This window comes from Sphaeramia orbicularis, chromosome 2 (assembly GCF_902148855.1).
Source record: "Sphaeramia orbicularis chromosome 2, fSphaOr1.1, whole genome shotgun sequence".
Lineage (NCBI taxonomy): Eukaryota > Metazoa > Chordata > Actinopteri > Kurtiformes > Apogonidae > Sphaeramia > Sphaeramia orbicularis.
In genome coordinates this window covers 4,884,758-4,903,412 of record NC_043958.1, presented here as the reverse complement: position 1 = coordinate 4,903,412, position 18,655 = coordinate 4,884,758, and the positions used below count along the sequence as shown (strand labels likewise).

Genomic DNA, 18,655 nt, shown 5'->3' with positions numbered 1-18,655 from the left:
AGATATGATCCACTTTTTCTTTGTCTTTTAAGCGTCTGAGTGGAATAAGTGGTCATTTGTAGAAGCCTGTGCTCAGTTTTCAGCTAACAAGAACAACATAAAAAATCAATAGTTTTTTGTGTAAGCATTTGTTTCTGCAGAAATCCTCCTCGCAGTGATCTTGTTCTCTCCGCGAGCTTTCTAGTCCGACTGAGACACATCAGAAAACGCTTTTTTTTTTTTTTTTTGCTCTTTTTTTTCCCCTCTGTGTGCTCATGGCAAATGTAAACTAAATTCATTTTGCATGTTTGAGAAGTTCTCGCTAGATCACACGTTCCAGCCTTCGCCTCTCGCTCTTTAATTGTCCGTCAATCTGCGGACTCGTTGTGGAGCTGAGGCTCTTGCGGTGGCTATCACAGAGCCAAACCCCGTCGAGAGATGTTGAGTTTGATGTCGCGGAGCTTGGAAGAGCCACAAACAAGCGTGGAGACGAGCCAAGAGAGGGGATGTGATCTAGGATACCACGGCTCCTCTGTCATGCATTCAAACCCTGTGAACGCCAACAACAACAAGCGTTATTTTCATTTAAAAGAGTCTCCGAAAACCAGCGTTCAGGGCTCAAGCACAAACTGTACGATGAGAGTTTAACACTCCAGAGGCCGAGACGCAGCCGCTTGACAGCTGTTTTGAATTGTACAAGTGAATTATTTCAGTTTTCAAAACGCCCCCCCCCCCCCCCCCCCCCCCTTTTTTATTTTTTTCTGGACCCACTTTTGGTCAGAGCAGCGCTGTTTGATGTTCGACATCACATGAAGTGCTTCTAATTGTATTTACAATAACTTCTCCAACTGGTGGCTGCTTGTCAAAACTTGCTCTTCTCTATATTATTCAGCGCTTCAGTCATGAAACAGAAATACTGAACATGTGTCGCCTCGATCCAAGTCATGTGATGATTTTATTAAGGTTTACGGGAACAGTTCAGGATAATTGACACTAATTAACCCTTCAGTTATGTTTTCATATTTAACACTGGTTGCATTTGGGAGATTTTACCTTGGTAGCATTTGTGTTTCTCTCTTGATTTATTTGTTTTTTTGTTTATTTTTGGTTTTTTTTACCTTAATTTTTGGCTTTTTACATACTTTTATAATGTTTTTACATTGACAATTTTTTGGTCTTTACCGTTTTGATTTTTAACTTTTACAATAGTTGCATGTTTTTGTCTTTACAGAGGTTCAAGAAACCAGTTCAGGTTAACTGACGCTAGTTAACGATGTTTTTGTTTTGAAGACCGGTTGTGAAATTTGAGTTTTTGTCTTCAAAACATTTGCGAGATTTTATCATGTAGCATTTCTGTGTTTTTTCCCTTAATATATGGTTTTTTTTTTTGTTTTTGTTTGTTTGTTTGTTTGTTTGTTTGTTTGTTTGTTTGGGGTTTTTTTGGTTGACTTTTGGCAATTTTTACCTACTTACTCTTTATAATGTTTCTACATTTCCTATATTTTTGTGTTTACCATATCAGTTTTTAACTTGTATAATCGCATTTTTTTTTTTTGTCTTTACGGAGTTTGTTTTTTATCTTTAAATTTCTTCATTTTTACTTTGGCAATATTTGTGTCCCTTTATAATTTACACTAATTAACCCTTCAATATCAAATGTGGTATTTTTTTGGATTTTTGATTTTTTTTTTCTGGACCCACTTTTTGGTCAGAGCAGCGCTGTTTGATGTTCGACATCACATGAAGTGCTTCTAATTGTATTTACAATAACTTCTCCAACTGGTGGCTGCTTGTCAAAACTTGCTCTTCTCTATATTATTCAGCGCTTCAGTCATGAAACAGAAATATTGAACATGTGTCGCCTCGATCCAAGTCGTGATGATTTTATTAAGGTTTACGGGAACAGTTCAGGATAATTGACGCTAATTAACCCTTCAGTTATGTTTTTATTTTTAACACTGGTTGCATTTGGGAGATTTTACCTTGGTAGCATTTGTGTTTCTCTCTTGACATATTATTGTTTTTTTTTGTTTATTTTTGTTTTTTTACCGTAACTTTTGGCTTTTTTACGTACTTTTATTATGTTTTTACATTGATGATTTTTTTGTCTTTACCATTTTGATTTTTTACTTTTACGATAGTTACATGTTTTTGTCTTTACAGAGGTTCAAGAAACCAGTTCAGGTTAACTGACGCTAGTTAACGATGTTTTTGTTTTGAAGACCGGTTGCGAAATTTGTGTTTTTGTCTTCAAAACTTTTGCGAGATTTTATCATAAGATTATTGCGTTGCTCAGGCTAATTGATGCTAATTAACTCTTTAACAGTATTTTTATTTTTAAGACTGGTTGTGTGTTGTTGTGACATTTGCAAGATTTTTACCGTTGTAGCATTTGTGCTTTTGTCTTTTAATGCGTTTCTGTTTTGCGATTCTACATTTACATCATTTGTGTGTTGATTGTTTTTACTGTTACGATATTGGCATGCTTTTATTTGTACGATATTCGTGGTTCGTTTGGTTTTTGTTTTTTTTTACCTTTTGCTGTGTGCTAGATTTTACCTTTGTAGCATTTGTTTTTGGTTTTTTTTCTTCCCTCAGCGATGTTGTGTCGAGAACATGTGTCGTGTTGATCACAGTCATGTGGTAATTTTATAAAGGTTTACAGGAACAGTTCAGGATAATTGATGCTAATTAACCCTTTAATGATGTTTTTATTTTTAAGACCAGTTGCAACATTTGTGTTTTTGACGTAAAAACATTTGCGAGATTTTACCTTCGTAGCATTTGTGTTTTTTTTCTCTTAACAGTTTTTTTTTTTTTTTTTTTTTTACCTTAACGATGTTGGGCTCATTGACATACACCAGGCTGCCAAAAAAAAGGAATTTAGTTTGCTGTAAAATTGAAGGGAAAAAAAACAAACGCTTTTAATGATTTTTTTGCATCAAAAAATTTGGTTTGTTTACATTACAGACATGGCATTTAAAGGGTTAAAAACATGAACATTTTTGAGTACTTTGTACTGTTTACAGCTAAAGTTGATGAAATACAAAAAAATTTAAGAAATTTTTTTTTTTTAAATTCTGATTTTTGGGGTTTTTTTTTTCATTACTACAGTGCTGCACAGATTATGCTCTTTTGGTGATTAAGAAGGACCTCTATGGGCGGGACATCAGAGGGTTAACTAACAGTTGATTGACAGTTATATCTATTATATAAGGTTAAGGTCAAGTTTATGTACATAATGAATTTAAAACAACACAAAATGCTGTACAAAGTAGGGATGTAACGATTACCAGTATAACAATAAACCGCGGTAAAATTGCAGCCGGTTAGTATTACCGTTTAAATTCTAATTCTCATGATAACCGTGTTTGATTACCGCACTTTTCCGGAGAAAACGCTTAAGTAAAGATCTGGTTTTATGTCAAATATTTGAGTATAGTTTTAATCTATTACAATTTTAATTTTACATACCTAATATTTAGAACCAATATTCACTTTTAAAGTCTTTGAAAAGGTTCGTTAAGCATCTTTGTGTTATTTATGCAATATAGTATATACATTTTTCAAATCGGATTTTATATTTTTTTGTGCGTTTTTTGTCCTTTTGTGTTGATATAGTAGGTTAAAGCGAAAAAAAAATAATAGACACATGATATAAATGAAGTTTTGTTAAAAAAAAAAAAAAAAAAAAAAAAAAAAGATGCCAAACATGGGTATAGTAAACATTTGTTTATATAAAATGAAAAGTACTGAAAAACGGCCAAAATAGGCTCAGAGCACCTATCAGCCCGCCCACGGGCCTAAAAAATTATATTAATATTCAGCTACTTTAAAAATATAATAAATCAGGACAATGGATGTTTTTTTTCAACTTTTGCTCAAAGTTTAGACCCTAATGTTAATAAAAGTACATCAAAAGTGTATTTTAGTGCAAACTTTAATGTTCAAACATGATTTTTAATCTTTGTGGGGTGAAATATACGCTATTAAAAATCTCCGACACAAACAATTAATTTATGCATATCATCGTCAAGCCAGCCGAAAAAAAAACAGGCGAGGATAAAAAATTGTAATTTCTCTTTTAGTTTGTTCCAGTTTACTCAGGCAGAGTAATAGATCCAATATTTTAGACACTGGGAATAGATTCTGTGAGGTCTGTAAATGACCACAGACACCAAGAACATCCACATGAACCTTATTATTATAAGTATTATAAGTAATTCTTCATTTACTTTGGGTACGTCTTTTGAGGCGTTTTTCCCCTGAAAATATGGTCAGAGTTAAACAGGTTAATATTTGAATGTTTCTGCCAACAGAAGGTACATTGTGCCTATTATTTTATTTATTTATTTATTTATTTATTTATTTATTTATTTATTTTTCAAAATGCAACTTGGTGAAATTATTTCAGTGTGTGTATAAGTACTTTTTCAAAATTTTGAGCACAATTTCAACAATACTGCGCTAATAATGATAACTGTGATAATTTTGGTCACAATAACCGTGATATGAAATTTTCATATGGTTACATCCCTAGTACAAAGATATACAAGATATGATAAAACTAGTACAAATATATATAAATATGTAAGATAAGACACACTAAAACTGATAAAAAAGTAAAGTATTTAGTTACTGCTGATGGTAGTTGTGCATTTATTCCTGTTGTATTGAATAAATCCTGTTACTGCTGATGAGTGTGTGTTAATGTCGCCGCTGTGGGAAAACGTGGAGGTAGCGTTTCACATCCTCCCGATATGTTTTTTCTGCAGAACCCGTGTTAAAAATCCCCTCTTACTTCACGTCTGAGAGATGTCATATGTCATACGGGCGCATGATGCAACTGCTGAGAGACGCCGGATCGTAATACACATCTCCACCCTTCACACAAGGTACTGTGGGACTGTTGTGTGTTCATGTAATGAGTGGAAATCTGTGACCCACCACACAGCCTTCACACACTGAAGCACTCCACTGGCACTGGGAGTCGCTTCAATTGTTCTCGTACTGTATTTGTTCAACATTTATACGTATCATTCTAATACTCAAACATAGCAGTGTCCCGTATATAAACCAGGGGTGTCAAACATAAGGCTCATGGGCCAAAACCGGCCCACCGAAGAGTCCGATCCAGCCCGAGAAGTGTAAAAATTAGCAAATAATGCGTCACTTATCGCTAAATATAATGGAAAAGTGGATCAGACCAGTAAAATAATAGCATCATGTCCTATAAGTGATGACAAATACAAAGTTTTCTTTTTGTTTTAGTGTAAAAAAAAAAAAAAAAAAAATACAACGTATTAGGGCCACATAAAGAAATAAAAAAACACTTATCATTACGAGAATAAAGTCGTAAAATATGGCGAAAAAACCCGTAATTTTATGAGAATAAAGTTGAGAACAAAAAGAGTAATTTTGTGAGAATAGTCGTAATATTTTGCGTATAAAGCCATAATATGAGAAGTTTTAAAAAACCTAGGATTTTTATGATCTAAAAGTCCTAGTATATCGGGAATAAATTTGCAGTATTGTGATAAAAAGTCAGAATTTAGAAATTGTAAGTCTATTCTCAGAACAGACAGGAAGTTATGTTTGATTGTATGTGAGGGATGGGTTTATACTCTTTTTTTGGTTTTTTTAACCTATTACGACACATATTAGGGCCACGTAAGAAAATAAAAACCCCTCTCACTACGAGAATAAAGTCGTAACATATCTCGATAAAACTCGTAATTTTATGAGAATAAAGTCGAACACAAAAAAAGTCATAATTTTATGAGAATAGTCGTAATATTTTGCGAATAAAACCTTAATGGTTTGAGAATAAACTCCTAGTTTAAAAAAAGCTAGTACTTTTATGAGATTAAAGTTGTAGTATTTCGGGAACAAATTCGCAATAGTGCGATAGAGAGTCATAGTTTAGAAATTGTAAGCCTTAAACCTGTTGTATGTGAGGGATCGGTTTATCCATTTTTTGGGGGTTTTTTTGTACCTATTACGACGGCATATTAGGGCCACATAAGAAAATAAAAACACTTGTCACTATGAGAATAAAGTCGTAAAATATTGCGATAAAATACAAGAATAGTCATAATTTTACGAGAATAAAGTCGTAATATTTTGAGAGTGAAGTCACAGTTTAAAAAACAACTCATAATTTAACAAAAATAATGTCGTACTTTTATAAGATTAAAGTCATAATATTTCCAGAATAAATTCGCAATAGTGCAATAAAAAGTTCTAATTTAGAAATTGTAAGTCTTAAGCCTAGCTGATGACAGAGTTTCTGGGTACAGCACATGCAACAAGCGAAGCAGCAACTTTCACTTGTGTCGGAGCGGACGACTAATGCTAATGTGTTGATGGTGGGCGGGGCTAATAGGCTCAGTATTTGGCCGTGCATAAACCCCAAACGAAAGTTGAACCTCACAAAATGTTCCAAGTTCTCCATTATGTGATGAGTGGGTGCGACTTTATTCTTGTAAATTACGATTTTTTCCCCATCTGTTTTTAAATTACGACATTATTCTTGTAATATTATGGCTTTATTCTCGAAATATGACGACTTTAGTCTCATAAAAGTACCACATTATTTTCATTAAATTATGAGGGTTTTTTTTAAACTACGACTTTATTCTCGTAATATTATGGCTTTATTCTCAAAATATGACGACATTAATCTCACAAAAGTACATTATTTTTATCAAATTATGAGGGTTTTTTTTTAACTACAACTTTATTCTCGTAATATCATGGCTTTATTTTTGAAATATTACTGTTTTATTTTCATTATATTATGGTTTTATTGTCGAAATATGACTACTTTAATCCTGTAAAAGTACGACATTTTGGTTAAATTATGGGTTATTTTTAACTACGACTTTATTCTCATAATATTTTGGCTTTATTCTCGAAATATGATAACTTTAATCTCATAAAAGTACGACATTATTTTTATTAAATTGAGTTGTTTTTTTTAAGTACGACTTTATTCTCGTAATGTCATGGCTTTATTTTCGAAATATTCTGACTTTATTCTCTTAAAATCACAGGTTTTATCTTGATATTTTACAACTTTATTCTCTTTATTCCATAATACGCCATCGTAAAAAAGTAAAATGACATGATGAAATTGTTGACATTTACATACGATCGTTTCACAAAAAACGGGAATAATCTAAAACCATGAATAACCTGAAATTTAAGAAAAATACGTGAAATTTTAACAGTATTCTGCCTGTTACTAAATGTTTGTGTATTAGAATAGAATAGAATAGAATAGAATAGAATAGAATAGAATAGAATAGAATAGAATACAACAAAATAGAATAGAATAGAATAGAACAAAATAGAATAGAATAGAATAGAAAAGAATACAGCAAAGTAGAATAGAATAGAATAGAATAGAACACAACAAAATAGAATAGAACAGAAAAGAAAAGAGAATACAACAGAACAGAATCAAAAAGAATAGAGTAGAACAGAGTACAATAGAATAGAATAGAATACAACAAAATAGAATAGAATAAAGTAGAATAGAATACAACAAAATAGAATAGAATAGAATACAGCAAAGTAGAATAGCATAGAATAGAATAGAACAAAGAATAGAATAGAAAAGAACAAAACACAACAAAATAGAATAGAAAAGAAAAGAAAAGAGAATACAACAGAACAGAATCAAAAAGAATAGAGTAGAACAGAGTACAATAGAACAGAATAGAATAGAATAGAATATACGTATTGTCACTGTAACAAATCCCAACTAAATTAAAACTATAAAAATACAAATAAAAGCACAAAAACAATCGGAATTGTGTTGTTATATCAGTAAATTGCACTTATTTTTCTTCAGAAATTTCAGGTTGTATATTGTTGTTCAGGTTTTTTCGCGTTTTCATAATGTCATTTGACTCTTTTCACTCTAAAACAGAAGTATTTGGGTCGTTATTTCCAGGTTATTGTGTTCTTTTTCAGCCCCCCCCTTGAACTAAAATGGCGTCGACACCCCTGAAATAAAGCAATGACATGACTTTATTGCACCATATTCAGAATTAAACAGTAGCATAAGGTGTTTTTTGATGATCTCAGTCGCAGTCTAGACGCTTGTTTTGCTGCGCGTACATTCACGCAGATGCCGTTTATTAAAACAAGACAAAAGAATGTAATTTGGGGAGCTGTGTTGGTCTTTTCTCTCCGTCTGGCCTTTTCTTACAGCTGCTATTATGTTTGAAAGGCATGACTGCTCGCGTTGCTTTACAGATGTGGTCGGTCATGACACAAACTACCGCATCATATCATCGCATCACATGGTCCAATAGAAATTTACACCGGACGCCATCAAGTAATCGCCGTTCCACATCGGTATAAGATAAAAATACTAAAGATAGTTCCAGAGGAGACGTGTCATTGAGCAAAACAAAGATGGAAATGCTTTCTTAAGGAACGATATGAACCCTTTAAGACCCAAAACCGTCAACTGATCTAAACTGTTTAACCCGTAAAGACCCAGAGCTACTTTTATGGCAGTTCTCAAAGGAATTTTTCTCGCTATTTAACTTTTCTGAAGTGATTTATCACCATTTATTATAATATTATCCATTTTTTTGGAGTGAAAATCGGATATTTTTCTGTGTTTAATTCGCTGATCACGTAGATGTTCGTTAAAAATAAGAATAAAGTTGAGGGTTGTTCTATTAAAAACACAGAGAACTGAAGAAAAAGGGAGTTTTTCGGTCAAATTTATCATTAAGTGAACATAAACCGAGCGTGTCCATTCACTGTCATAGGGTTTTACTGGTGAATCAATGCTGTAGAAGATGACGGTGTTACCGCGGTAACTACGGAGCCTCTGAATGTCCAAATGGGTCACTGATTTTGCACATTTTTTACCCATTTTGTTCCTTTTTATTCATTTTATTCGTTTTTGTTCATTTTGTTAGTTATTTTGTTTATTTTTTCTCATTTCTTTTTACTTTTTTTTGTAGTATTATTTCTTTAATTTTGTTCACTTCGTAGCAACATTTTCCATGTACCCTTTTATTTTATTGTTCATTATTCAGTTTTTTTTCGTTTCATGGATCACATTTTGTGTCTCCATCCACTGTCGTCGATCCACCTCCATGGGTTTTACTGGTGAATCAATGCTGTAGAAGATGACAGTGTTACCACGGTAACTACAGAGCCTCTGAACATCCAAATGGGTCACTTATTTTGCAATTTTTTTTATTCATTTTTATTCATTTTATTTATTATTTTCTTTGTTTTTGTAAATTGCTTTAAAAAATATTTTGTTTATTTTTCACTTTTTTTACTTTTAGTATTTTTTCTTTAATTTTGTTCAGTTTGTGGCAAATTTTTCCATGTAACCTTATATTTTATTCTTCATTATTCAATTTTCTTTCATTTCATCGATCACGTTTTGTGCCTCCATCCGCTGTCATTGATCCAACTCCATGGGTTTTACTGGTGAATCAATGTTGTAGAAGATGACGGTGTTTCCACGGTAACTACGGAGCCTCTAAACATTAAAATGCGTCACTTATTTTGCAAATTTTTGACTAATTCTGTTCGTTTTTATATATTTTATTCATTATTTTATTTGGTTTTGTTCATTTTGTTAGTTATTTTGTTTATTTTTCTAATTCTTTTTTACCTCTTTTAGTTTTTTTTCTTTTTTTTCCGTTCCTTTATAGTTATTGTGCCTTTCAAGCAATTTTGTTGAATATTTCATCGTTTTTTTTGTTTTTGTTTGTTTTTTTTCTTAATTTTATACATTATTTTCCTGAGTTCATGTTCATTCTCTTGATAATTTGGTTCTTTTTTATTGACAACTTCATTTATTTTCTTCATTTTATTGATAATTTTGATGATTATTTTGTAAATTTTTTGGTTTTGACAACTTCCGAAATGATTGTTTCTCAGGTAAATTCAAAGAGTTATCAAAAACGGGATCGTTAACTGAACATAAACCAAGCATTTCTATCCGCTGTCATTGATCCAACTCCATGGGTTTTACTGGTGAATCAATGTTGTAGAAGATGACGGTGTTTCCACGGTAACTACGGAGCCTCTAAACATTAAAATGCATCACTTATTTTGCAAATTTTTTACTAATTCTGTTCATTTTTATATATTTTATTCATTATTTTATTTGGTTTTGTTCATTTTGTTAGTTATTTTGTTCATTTTTCTAATTCTTTTTTACCTCTTTTACTATTTTTTTTTTCCATTTGTTTATAGTTATTGTGCCTTTCAAGCAATTTTGTTAATTATTTCATCCGTTTTTGGTTTTTTTTTCTTAATTTTATACATTATTTTCCTGAGTTCATGTTCATTCTTTTGATAATTTGGTTCTTTTTTATTGACAATTTCATTTATTTTCTTCATTTTATTGATCATTTTGATGATTATTTTGTAAATTTTTTGGTTTTGACAACTTCCGAAATGATTGTTTCTCAGGTAAATTCAAAGGGTTATCAAAAACGGGATCGTTAACTGAACATAAACCAAGCATTTCTATCCGCTGTCATTGATCCAACTCCATGGGTTTTACTGGTGAATCAATGTTGTAGAAGATGACGGTGTTCCCATGGTAACTACGGAGCCTCTGAACGTCCAAATGGGTCATATCTGATGACCATGAAAAGATGACAAACTGTATTTTGCACCAATTATTGACATGTATTGATAGGATTAGTTGATCGACAGGTATTAAACAGTTTACATCAGTGGATGTTTGGGTCTTTATGGGTTCATAACTGTTGATGCATTATTTCTATAAATACATGTAAATAATTGAGTTAAAATACAGTTTCTCGGCTTTCCAGCAGCGTCAGATGTTGTTTCAGATGCACGGAAACACCGTCATCTTCAACAAAAATTGATTCACCAGCAAAACCCATGAAGTTCAATAAATGAGTGGAATTAACCCTTTATAGTTCACTCATAGAAATACTCTGAAATTCAACATTTTAACCTTCGCCTGTTATCGGACACATCAAGACTTTATTACTTTTGTTCAATTATTCAGATTTTTTTTATTGTCATGTAGAAAATCAAGATTAATGAAGTTACCATATTTGGTTCCTTACTCATAAGTGGCAATAAAAAAAAAAATACAAGAAATATATATATATATATATATATATATATATATATATATATATATATATATATACATATATATATATATATATATATATATATATATATATATATATATATGAATTTAAAAAAAATACAAGAAAAACTCATGTAAGGTGAAAGGAACCTGTATTTTCTACCATTAGTCCAACATCAGTGCTGATCCAGACCCCTGTCCACATCCACAGTATCTCTTTGAACATCATTCCTTCCATTAGTACCAGTACTTCACGGTACCTAACAAAGCAGGTCCACTCACTGTTCATGTACAGGTGGACCTTACAGACCCTGGAGACCACACTGGACCTGAGATTAGTGACTCACTGTCTTATGATGTCTGTGGAAATTACCCAAAATAGTCACTTGCCCAAGAAAGGGTTAAACCTTTAACTTTAAAGGTAAATTGGCCCGATCATAGCTGCTTACAGCTTTACTTCTATTATTATTTTTATTTATTTATGTATTTATTTAATTATTTATTTAATTATTTATTTAATTTAATTTAATTTTATTTTATTTTATTTTATTTTATTTTATTTTATTTTTTTTTTTTTTTATCATTTCTGTTGCTGTTTGTGTCCATTTAATTGAAGCTGAAATTGTGGTAGTAAAGTCGATCAAAATAGTGTTTATTGTTGGAAAATTTAAATAGTCCACCACCACTAGTTTTAATAACATCTATTCTTCTACTTATACCTTTTTTCTTCCTGATCATCATGTCTAATGTCGTCACCTATTCGCTCATTTTACCCCGCCCCTGAAGGGGAGGCAAGGGCTATTGTTTTTGGTTCAGTTTGTGTGTTTGTTTGTTTGTTAACACTCTAGCAGCAAAAGTATCGGTTGAATTCATACCAAATTTGGTTTGTAGATTGCCAGTGACCCAGAATAGATGTCTTTACATTTTGGGAAAAATATGTTAAAGTTCAATTTTTTTATGATTTTTTAAAAATATTTTTTTTGCCATTTACTTAGAATGGCTGAAATTTCATATGTCTGCAGCAGCAAAACTATTGGTTGAATTCATACCAAATTTGGTTCATAGATTGCTACTGACCCAGAATAGATGCCATTACATTTTGGGAAAAATAGGTCAAAGTTCAAATTTTTTATGATTTTTTTTTTTTTTTTTTAATATTTTTTTTCGCCATTTAGTTAGAATGGCTGAAATTTCATATGTCTGTAGCAGCAAAACTATTGGTTGAATTCAAACCAAATTTGGTTTGTAGATTGCCAGTGACCCAGAATAGATGTCTTTACATTTTGGGAAAAATATGTTAAAGTTCAATTTTTTTATGATTTTTTAAAAATATTTTTTTCACCATTTACTTAGAATGGCTGAAATTTCATATGTCTGTAGCAGCAAAACTATTAGTTGAATTCATACCAAATTTGGTTTGTAGATTGCCAGTGACCCAGAATAGATGTCTTTACATTTTGGGAAAAATATGTTAAAGTTCAATTTTTTTATGATTTTTTAAAAATATTTTTTTCACCATTTACTAAGAATGGCTGAAATTTCATATGTCTGTAGCAGCAAAACTATTAGTTGAATTCATACCAAATTTGGTTCATAGATTGCTACTGACCTAGAATAGATGCCATTACATTTTGGGAAAAATAGGTCAAAGTTCAAATTTTTTATGATTTTTTTTTTTTTTTTTTTTTCGCCATTTAGTTAGAATGGCTAAAATTTCACATGTCTGTAGCAGCAAAAGTATTGGTTGAATTCATACCAAATTTGGTTTATCAATAGCCACTGACCCAGAATAGATGTCATTACATTTTGAAAAAAATAGCTAAAAGTTTTGATTTTTAATGAATTTTTAAATCTTTTTTTTTCACCCATTTACTTATAATGGGCGAAATTTCAAATGTATATAAAAAATATACATTTTGTTTCAGTTTACTTCAAACTTGGCACATATATAGAGACAATTTACACGATGACATCAGCTGGATCGATGCCAAAATAAGCTACACTACGTGCGAGGGGCGGGGTTTGTTGTACCTGGAACCACTTTTTCACATATTTAACCCTTTAACAACTGTAATCTCTCCGGCGCTACGTTGTGCGCTTTACGTCATTCAAATTACTGTAACTCCTGAACCGTTTGTGATATCCACATAATTTAAACTGCATCGGAAAGCTGAGATTCTGACATTATATAACGCTTTATGGCAGCAACGTGGGACTGTATTACAAGTAGAACGGACTTCCAAACAGGCTAAAAAAAAACACCTGGAAATAAAAAATATGAAGCCATAATATGGATATTGAATGTTTAAGAGCAAAAAGCATGTTCGAGCAGATGTAAAAGAGTTGAAAGTTTATTTCTTCAATCTCAAAAAGTTTCATTATGGACATTTACAGTTGTTTCTGATAACACTGGGTTCCAAAAAACTGTTTTTTGCAAGTTGTCTAGGTTTTTTCAGCTGAATTAGGACCATTTTGCACCGCTAAATCCAAAAATGACGTCTGTTTTTCTCAATCAGGTCAGGTTTTTTGCTAATTTGATTTTGAAAAATTTGATCTTCTCACAAAATATAATAATTAATACCAAAATAAGATTGGTAAGCACACTTTATGAAACTTGTGACTTGATTCCTGTTAGGTACAATGGTGTATTCACCGCAGATGTAGCAGAATACGTCAGGCTTATTTTTGCAAGATCTTCTAGTCGAAGCCATTTCATTCACCTGTAATATTTAAAAAAAAAAAAACAATTAATCATAAATTGGCAAAAGTAAAATCTTCAGAACTCGTTTATTGCAAGAAATATGAAAGAATTTTGTATCATATGATGTGAAAATGCCCATAAATGTAAGCAAAAATGTTAAAAAGCCAATATGTAGCATAGTTCAGAAAGTTGACCTGATTTAGCAAAATTAATGTGGTTTTTGGATTCAGCACACCAAAATTAAACTAAATCAGCTCAAAAAACTTCAACAATAAATTTGTTGTTGACCAGTGTAATAAATATACTAAAAACTTCAAGTCAAACACACTGTTTTAAGCATTTATTCTTTACAATAATGATAATTAATGGACAAATAATGAAAGTTAAGTTCTTCCTGAAAACAAAGGTGTAAACGAATTGGCAAAAAAAGACATTTTCTGACACTTTTATTGCAGAGACAACATGAAGACACCTAGTGGGCCTGTTATGATGACAGTCTGAAATCCTGGCCTCTCTTTCTCATCATGTCCCCTGTTTGTTGTATCATCATTTGCAGCCAAACTCCCTTCGCTGGAAACCAGACTGCGGGTTCTGACAAATAAAATAAGTAAGCCTTTCACAATCAATACACTTCCACCTCCACCTGCACATGCTTTCTTTAGAAATCCACCCAGCAAACACACACACACACACACACACACTCTCTCTCTCTCTGAGATGTGTCGACAGAAGCGACGAACAGTGACTCGTCTCTTATCCGTGTGATGTTTCAATTTTATTTTATTTTATTTTTATTTTAAGGCGTATGGCGTGCAAAACAAGGAAGGTCAGAAATGATCAAACTGTACAGATTCCACACGCCGTGTTTGGATGGAGTGTGTGTTTTTATGACAGCGGGGACTGGGCATGGATTTGTCAGCGGTTACACAACGTCATGTGATTCTCACGGATCTAAATTAGGCCAATAATCAAGGACGCCTGGCGGCTGAGTTGTTGAATGCACAACATGTACATGCAACTGTGTTTCAGTCCTCGGGCATGTTCTACCTCTCTCTCTCTCTCTCTCTCTCTCTCTCTCTCTCTCTCTTTCTCTGTCTGTGTGTGTGTCTCTCTCTCTCTCTCTCTCTCTCTCTCTCTCGCTCGCCCGTCTTGATTTACTGTACACCAGTAACGGCTGCGAAAACAACACATGATGAACAACACGTAAATTGTGGAAAATGAGCCGAGACCGGGGGTTGGATGTTGGATGTTAGATGTTAGATGAACGTATCGGCAGCGGCGGGCAGGGCTCAGGGCTCAGGACTGGGACGACGGTCTTTTTATAAATCCCACATATCAGTTGGTCAGTGTCGACATGATTGAAGCGCCGATCCGGTTTCGGTCTGTAAAGGAAAACCTGCTGCGAGTCCGGGTGTTGGTTTTCAGCACAGGGGTGTGATCTGAGGTCTGTCTCGCATCAGGATTCCTGAATGTAAAGCAAAGAAAAGTCTGGAGTTTCTGGATTATTTTACCTGATGGCCGGCCTCGCTTGTCGCTTGTCGTGACCTTTGACCTCCTCGGGGATGCAGTTCATACATCCTCCTCAGTACAAGCACAAATCAGCACAAGACATCACCTTTTTTTTCTTCTTCTTCTTCTTCTTCTTCTTCTTTTTAAGCCCAAAATAAAAACATAAATTATAATCTTATTGAATTGAGGAAAACATACACGAGTATTTTAATCGACTGTGATGCAAATATGTTTCCATTCAGCTTCAGTTTGACTCAAATCATCCGATGTGACTGATGTGTTTTCGAAAGTACAAGCGATGCCAAACCCATCCCAACTGATATATATACACGCAGCTTGTGTTTTAGTGCTTATTTAGTTCATTTTTGCAGTTGAGGAAAACATAAAAATGATATAAAAGACGTGAGAGGATGAAAACGACCAACAATTATCTAAAGATGAAAGCGACGGGGACGAAAAAGAACCTGTAAAAACAGGAAAATGATGCAGAAACGTGACGGTAAATCTTACTCAAACACATAAACTCATCCAAATTAATCCATTCATTACGAAGCACTAATACTGTTTATTCCAGAGGATGTTTGCTTTCTATTGTCAATGATCATTTTCCCTCACAGAAACAAATATGTGCATAAAATTCACCAGGATTAGACTCGAATGAGTTCAGATACATCCATGCAGCCTATAAAGCTACTACTATTATTATGATTATTATGATTTTTAAGAGTGAGATCTGGCTCAAACAGACATTGTGTCACTTTGTCGGAGCTGTAGAACAACATTCACACAGTGCATATACGACTGCGGTGAGTGGATTCGCTGCTTTGTAACCTGACCACTCCAACATCCAAACAGAAGCGGCAATTACACCGACAGATTCTCTAAATACTGAGAAACATTCCTCCAAACCCTCCTTCTGTACCACTGTGTTTGTGTGCCGTCAAAAAAAAAACAAAACTTCCAAGCAAAACACACACACACACACACAAGCAAAGAGAGAAAATTAGGATTATAATCTTGGTAATCAGCAGTCACGCCTGAGGCAGACAGCTGCACAAGTGCACAGCTCCAATTTAGGTGTTGGACATTAAAAACCATTAAACCCATGTGAGTTTCCACTTATTGATTTTTCTGGGGCAACACAAGTAAAAAAAAAAAAAAAAAAACAAATAAAAAGATGCAAAAATAAGACTGAGGCAGATACACTTTGGATTTTAATTTTTTTTTTTAAAGTCTGAAAATACAACAATAAAAATAATAATAATAATAATAATAATAATAATAATAATAATAATTTACAGTAAGAAGTGATAATTCCAGCCTCACAAAACAGCACTTTCCTATTTTATGACGTCAAAAAATCACGCATAATCTGATCCCATTCCACTGTTTTTTGCTTTTTTTTTTTTTGCAGATTCTACTAAATTGATTCAATATATTCATTAAGCTGAAGGTCCCCCTATAGGTCACCCACCGACTGTAATCCGTTTTCACGGTGAATGTGCGGCCCCGCGCGCGTAAAGAGAGGAAGGCGAGAGGTGCCACTCCAGCCCCGGCCGCGTGGATGAATGGGACACGGAGCCCCGCGTGAGCGACGTCTCAAGTGTGTGTGTGAAAGGAAAGAGAGGGGGTATAGACACACACACACACACTGTGAGAGAGAGAGAGAGAGAGTGAGCCGGACTGCTTCGTTTCCATGCACGCACCGTGGCAGTAAATTACGCGTGACAATAATTCACCCAGGACCGGATCCACCACTTTTACTTTTTGACCCAAGAAGAAGAAAACAGGTCTTCACCCTTAGTTTTACTCACTTCTACTCTCCTCCTATTTATTATTTATTTATCTTTAAAAATATATATATAGTGCAATCTTGTTTATTTTTACGCAAACTTACCCGAAAAAACGGACATTTTTGTGGCGTATTAATCCACGGAAGATGGATGCGTGTGTGTGTGTATGTGTGTGTGTGTGTGTGTGTGTGTGTGTGTGTGTGGGGGGGGGGGGGTTGACGAGATGTTAGGAATAAAAAGATAGAAAATAACAATGATTGAAACAGAAGAGTAAATAAAAAAGGTGGTGTTTGTGGTGCGTAAAAGCAGTTTATGTGGAATATTGGTTGGTTTTGTCTGACTGTTTTTTTGTTTTGTTTGTTTGTTTGTTTTTTGAAGGGGGGGGGGGTATAAATTGGGAGGGGTTGTAAGAGTGTGTGTGTGTGTGTGTGTGTGTGTGTGTGTGTGTGTGTGTGTGTATCAACCAGTTCAACCCCTTGATTGATGATTTAATTAGCCATACAGTGGCGAACTGCGGCGAGGACGAGACGCAAAAAATAATACTTTATTTACATAACCAATCATGGAACTGCGAAGGTGGAGCTTCCTCTCTCTCTCTCTCTCTCTCTCTCTCTCTCTCTCTCTCTCTCTCTCTCTCTCTCTCTCTCTCTCTCTCTCTCTGTTACAACCACAGACAGACAGACATGACATGACTGAGACGGTCGACTTGTTCAATAATAATAATAATAATAATAATAATAATAATAATAATAACACGCTCCGGATTCACTTCAGCTTCTGTTATAAGAAAAAAAAAAAACTCCAAAAAAATCCGTCTAATATTCCTGTGATATTCCTCTAATCCTCCTGCAGGGACTCGCCTCTCTCTGTAGTCACTTTACGCTCACTTTATTGTACTTTATGGTATTTTTTTAGCCCCTTTATTGTCGTAAAAGGAACCCGGACTCATCTATTTGACGCATTTCTTCCAGCTCCATTTTGTTAATAGTTTTAAAACCCAAAAACCCCCAAAAACCCAAAACAAAACATGCAAAAACACTGTGACAACACGAACACATACGTGACATACATGCACAGCGTGGATCTGCAGCATCCGAGTCGATTCCAGTGGATTTTTCACGCAGACAGAAGACATCGATTCTGACACAACTTTCACCTTTTTTTTTCTTGCGTTCCTAAAAGACTCCCAGATATTACGCAGATTCGGATGAATTACAACTATTTGTTTCTTTAGGATTAAAGTTAGTGTTTGGACACTTTTACGCACGGAAACCTTTTTTTTTCTTTCCCAGTCAAAGCCAATTACAATAATGAAGAATATTACAGAATTGCCCCCCCCTACCACCACCACCACCACCCTTCCACTTCCTCCCCAACTCTCCTGCATCCATCCATACCCGTATCAACCCTAACCATTTCTGCAAATTAAACCGAGTGGAAATAGAAATAAAAAATAAAAATAATAATCCTTACATGATTGTGGCCGGTGTGTGGACGCGCTCCAAGTTTCTTTCTCTCCCCCCCCTCACCCCCCCCCCCCCCTTCACC

General features: G+C 33.8%; 1 long non-coding RNA gene across 1 annotated transcript; it reads right to left on the bottom strand.

Moving 5' to 3' along the window:
* Nucleotides 1–292: 292 nt before the first annotated feature.
* On the bottom strand, nucleotides 293–18,615 carry LOC115431333 (uncharacterized). Its single transcript, XR_003937081.1, has 2 exons — nucleotides 18,581–18,615; nucleotides 293–529 (listed from the first exon to the last, which is right to left on the bottom strand). It is a non-coding gene; the product is annotated as an uncharacterized LOC115431333 (long non-coding RNA).
* Nucleotides 18,616–18,655: the final 40 nt, after the last annotated feature.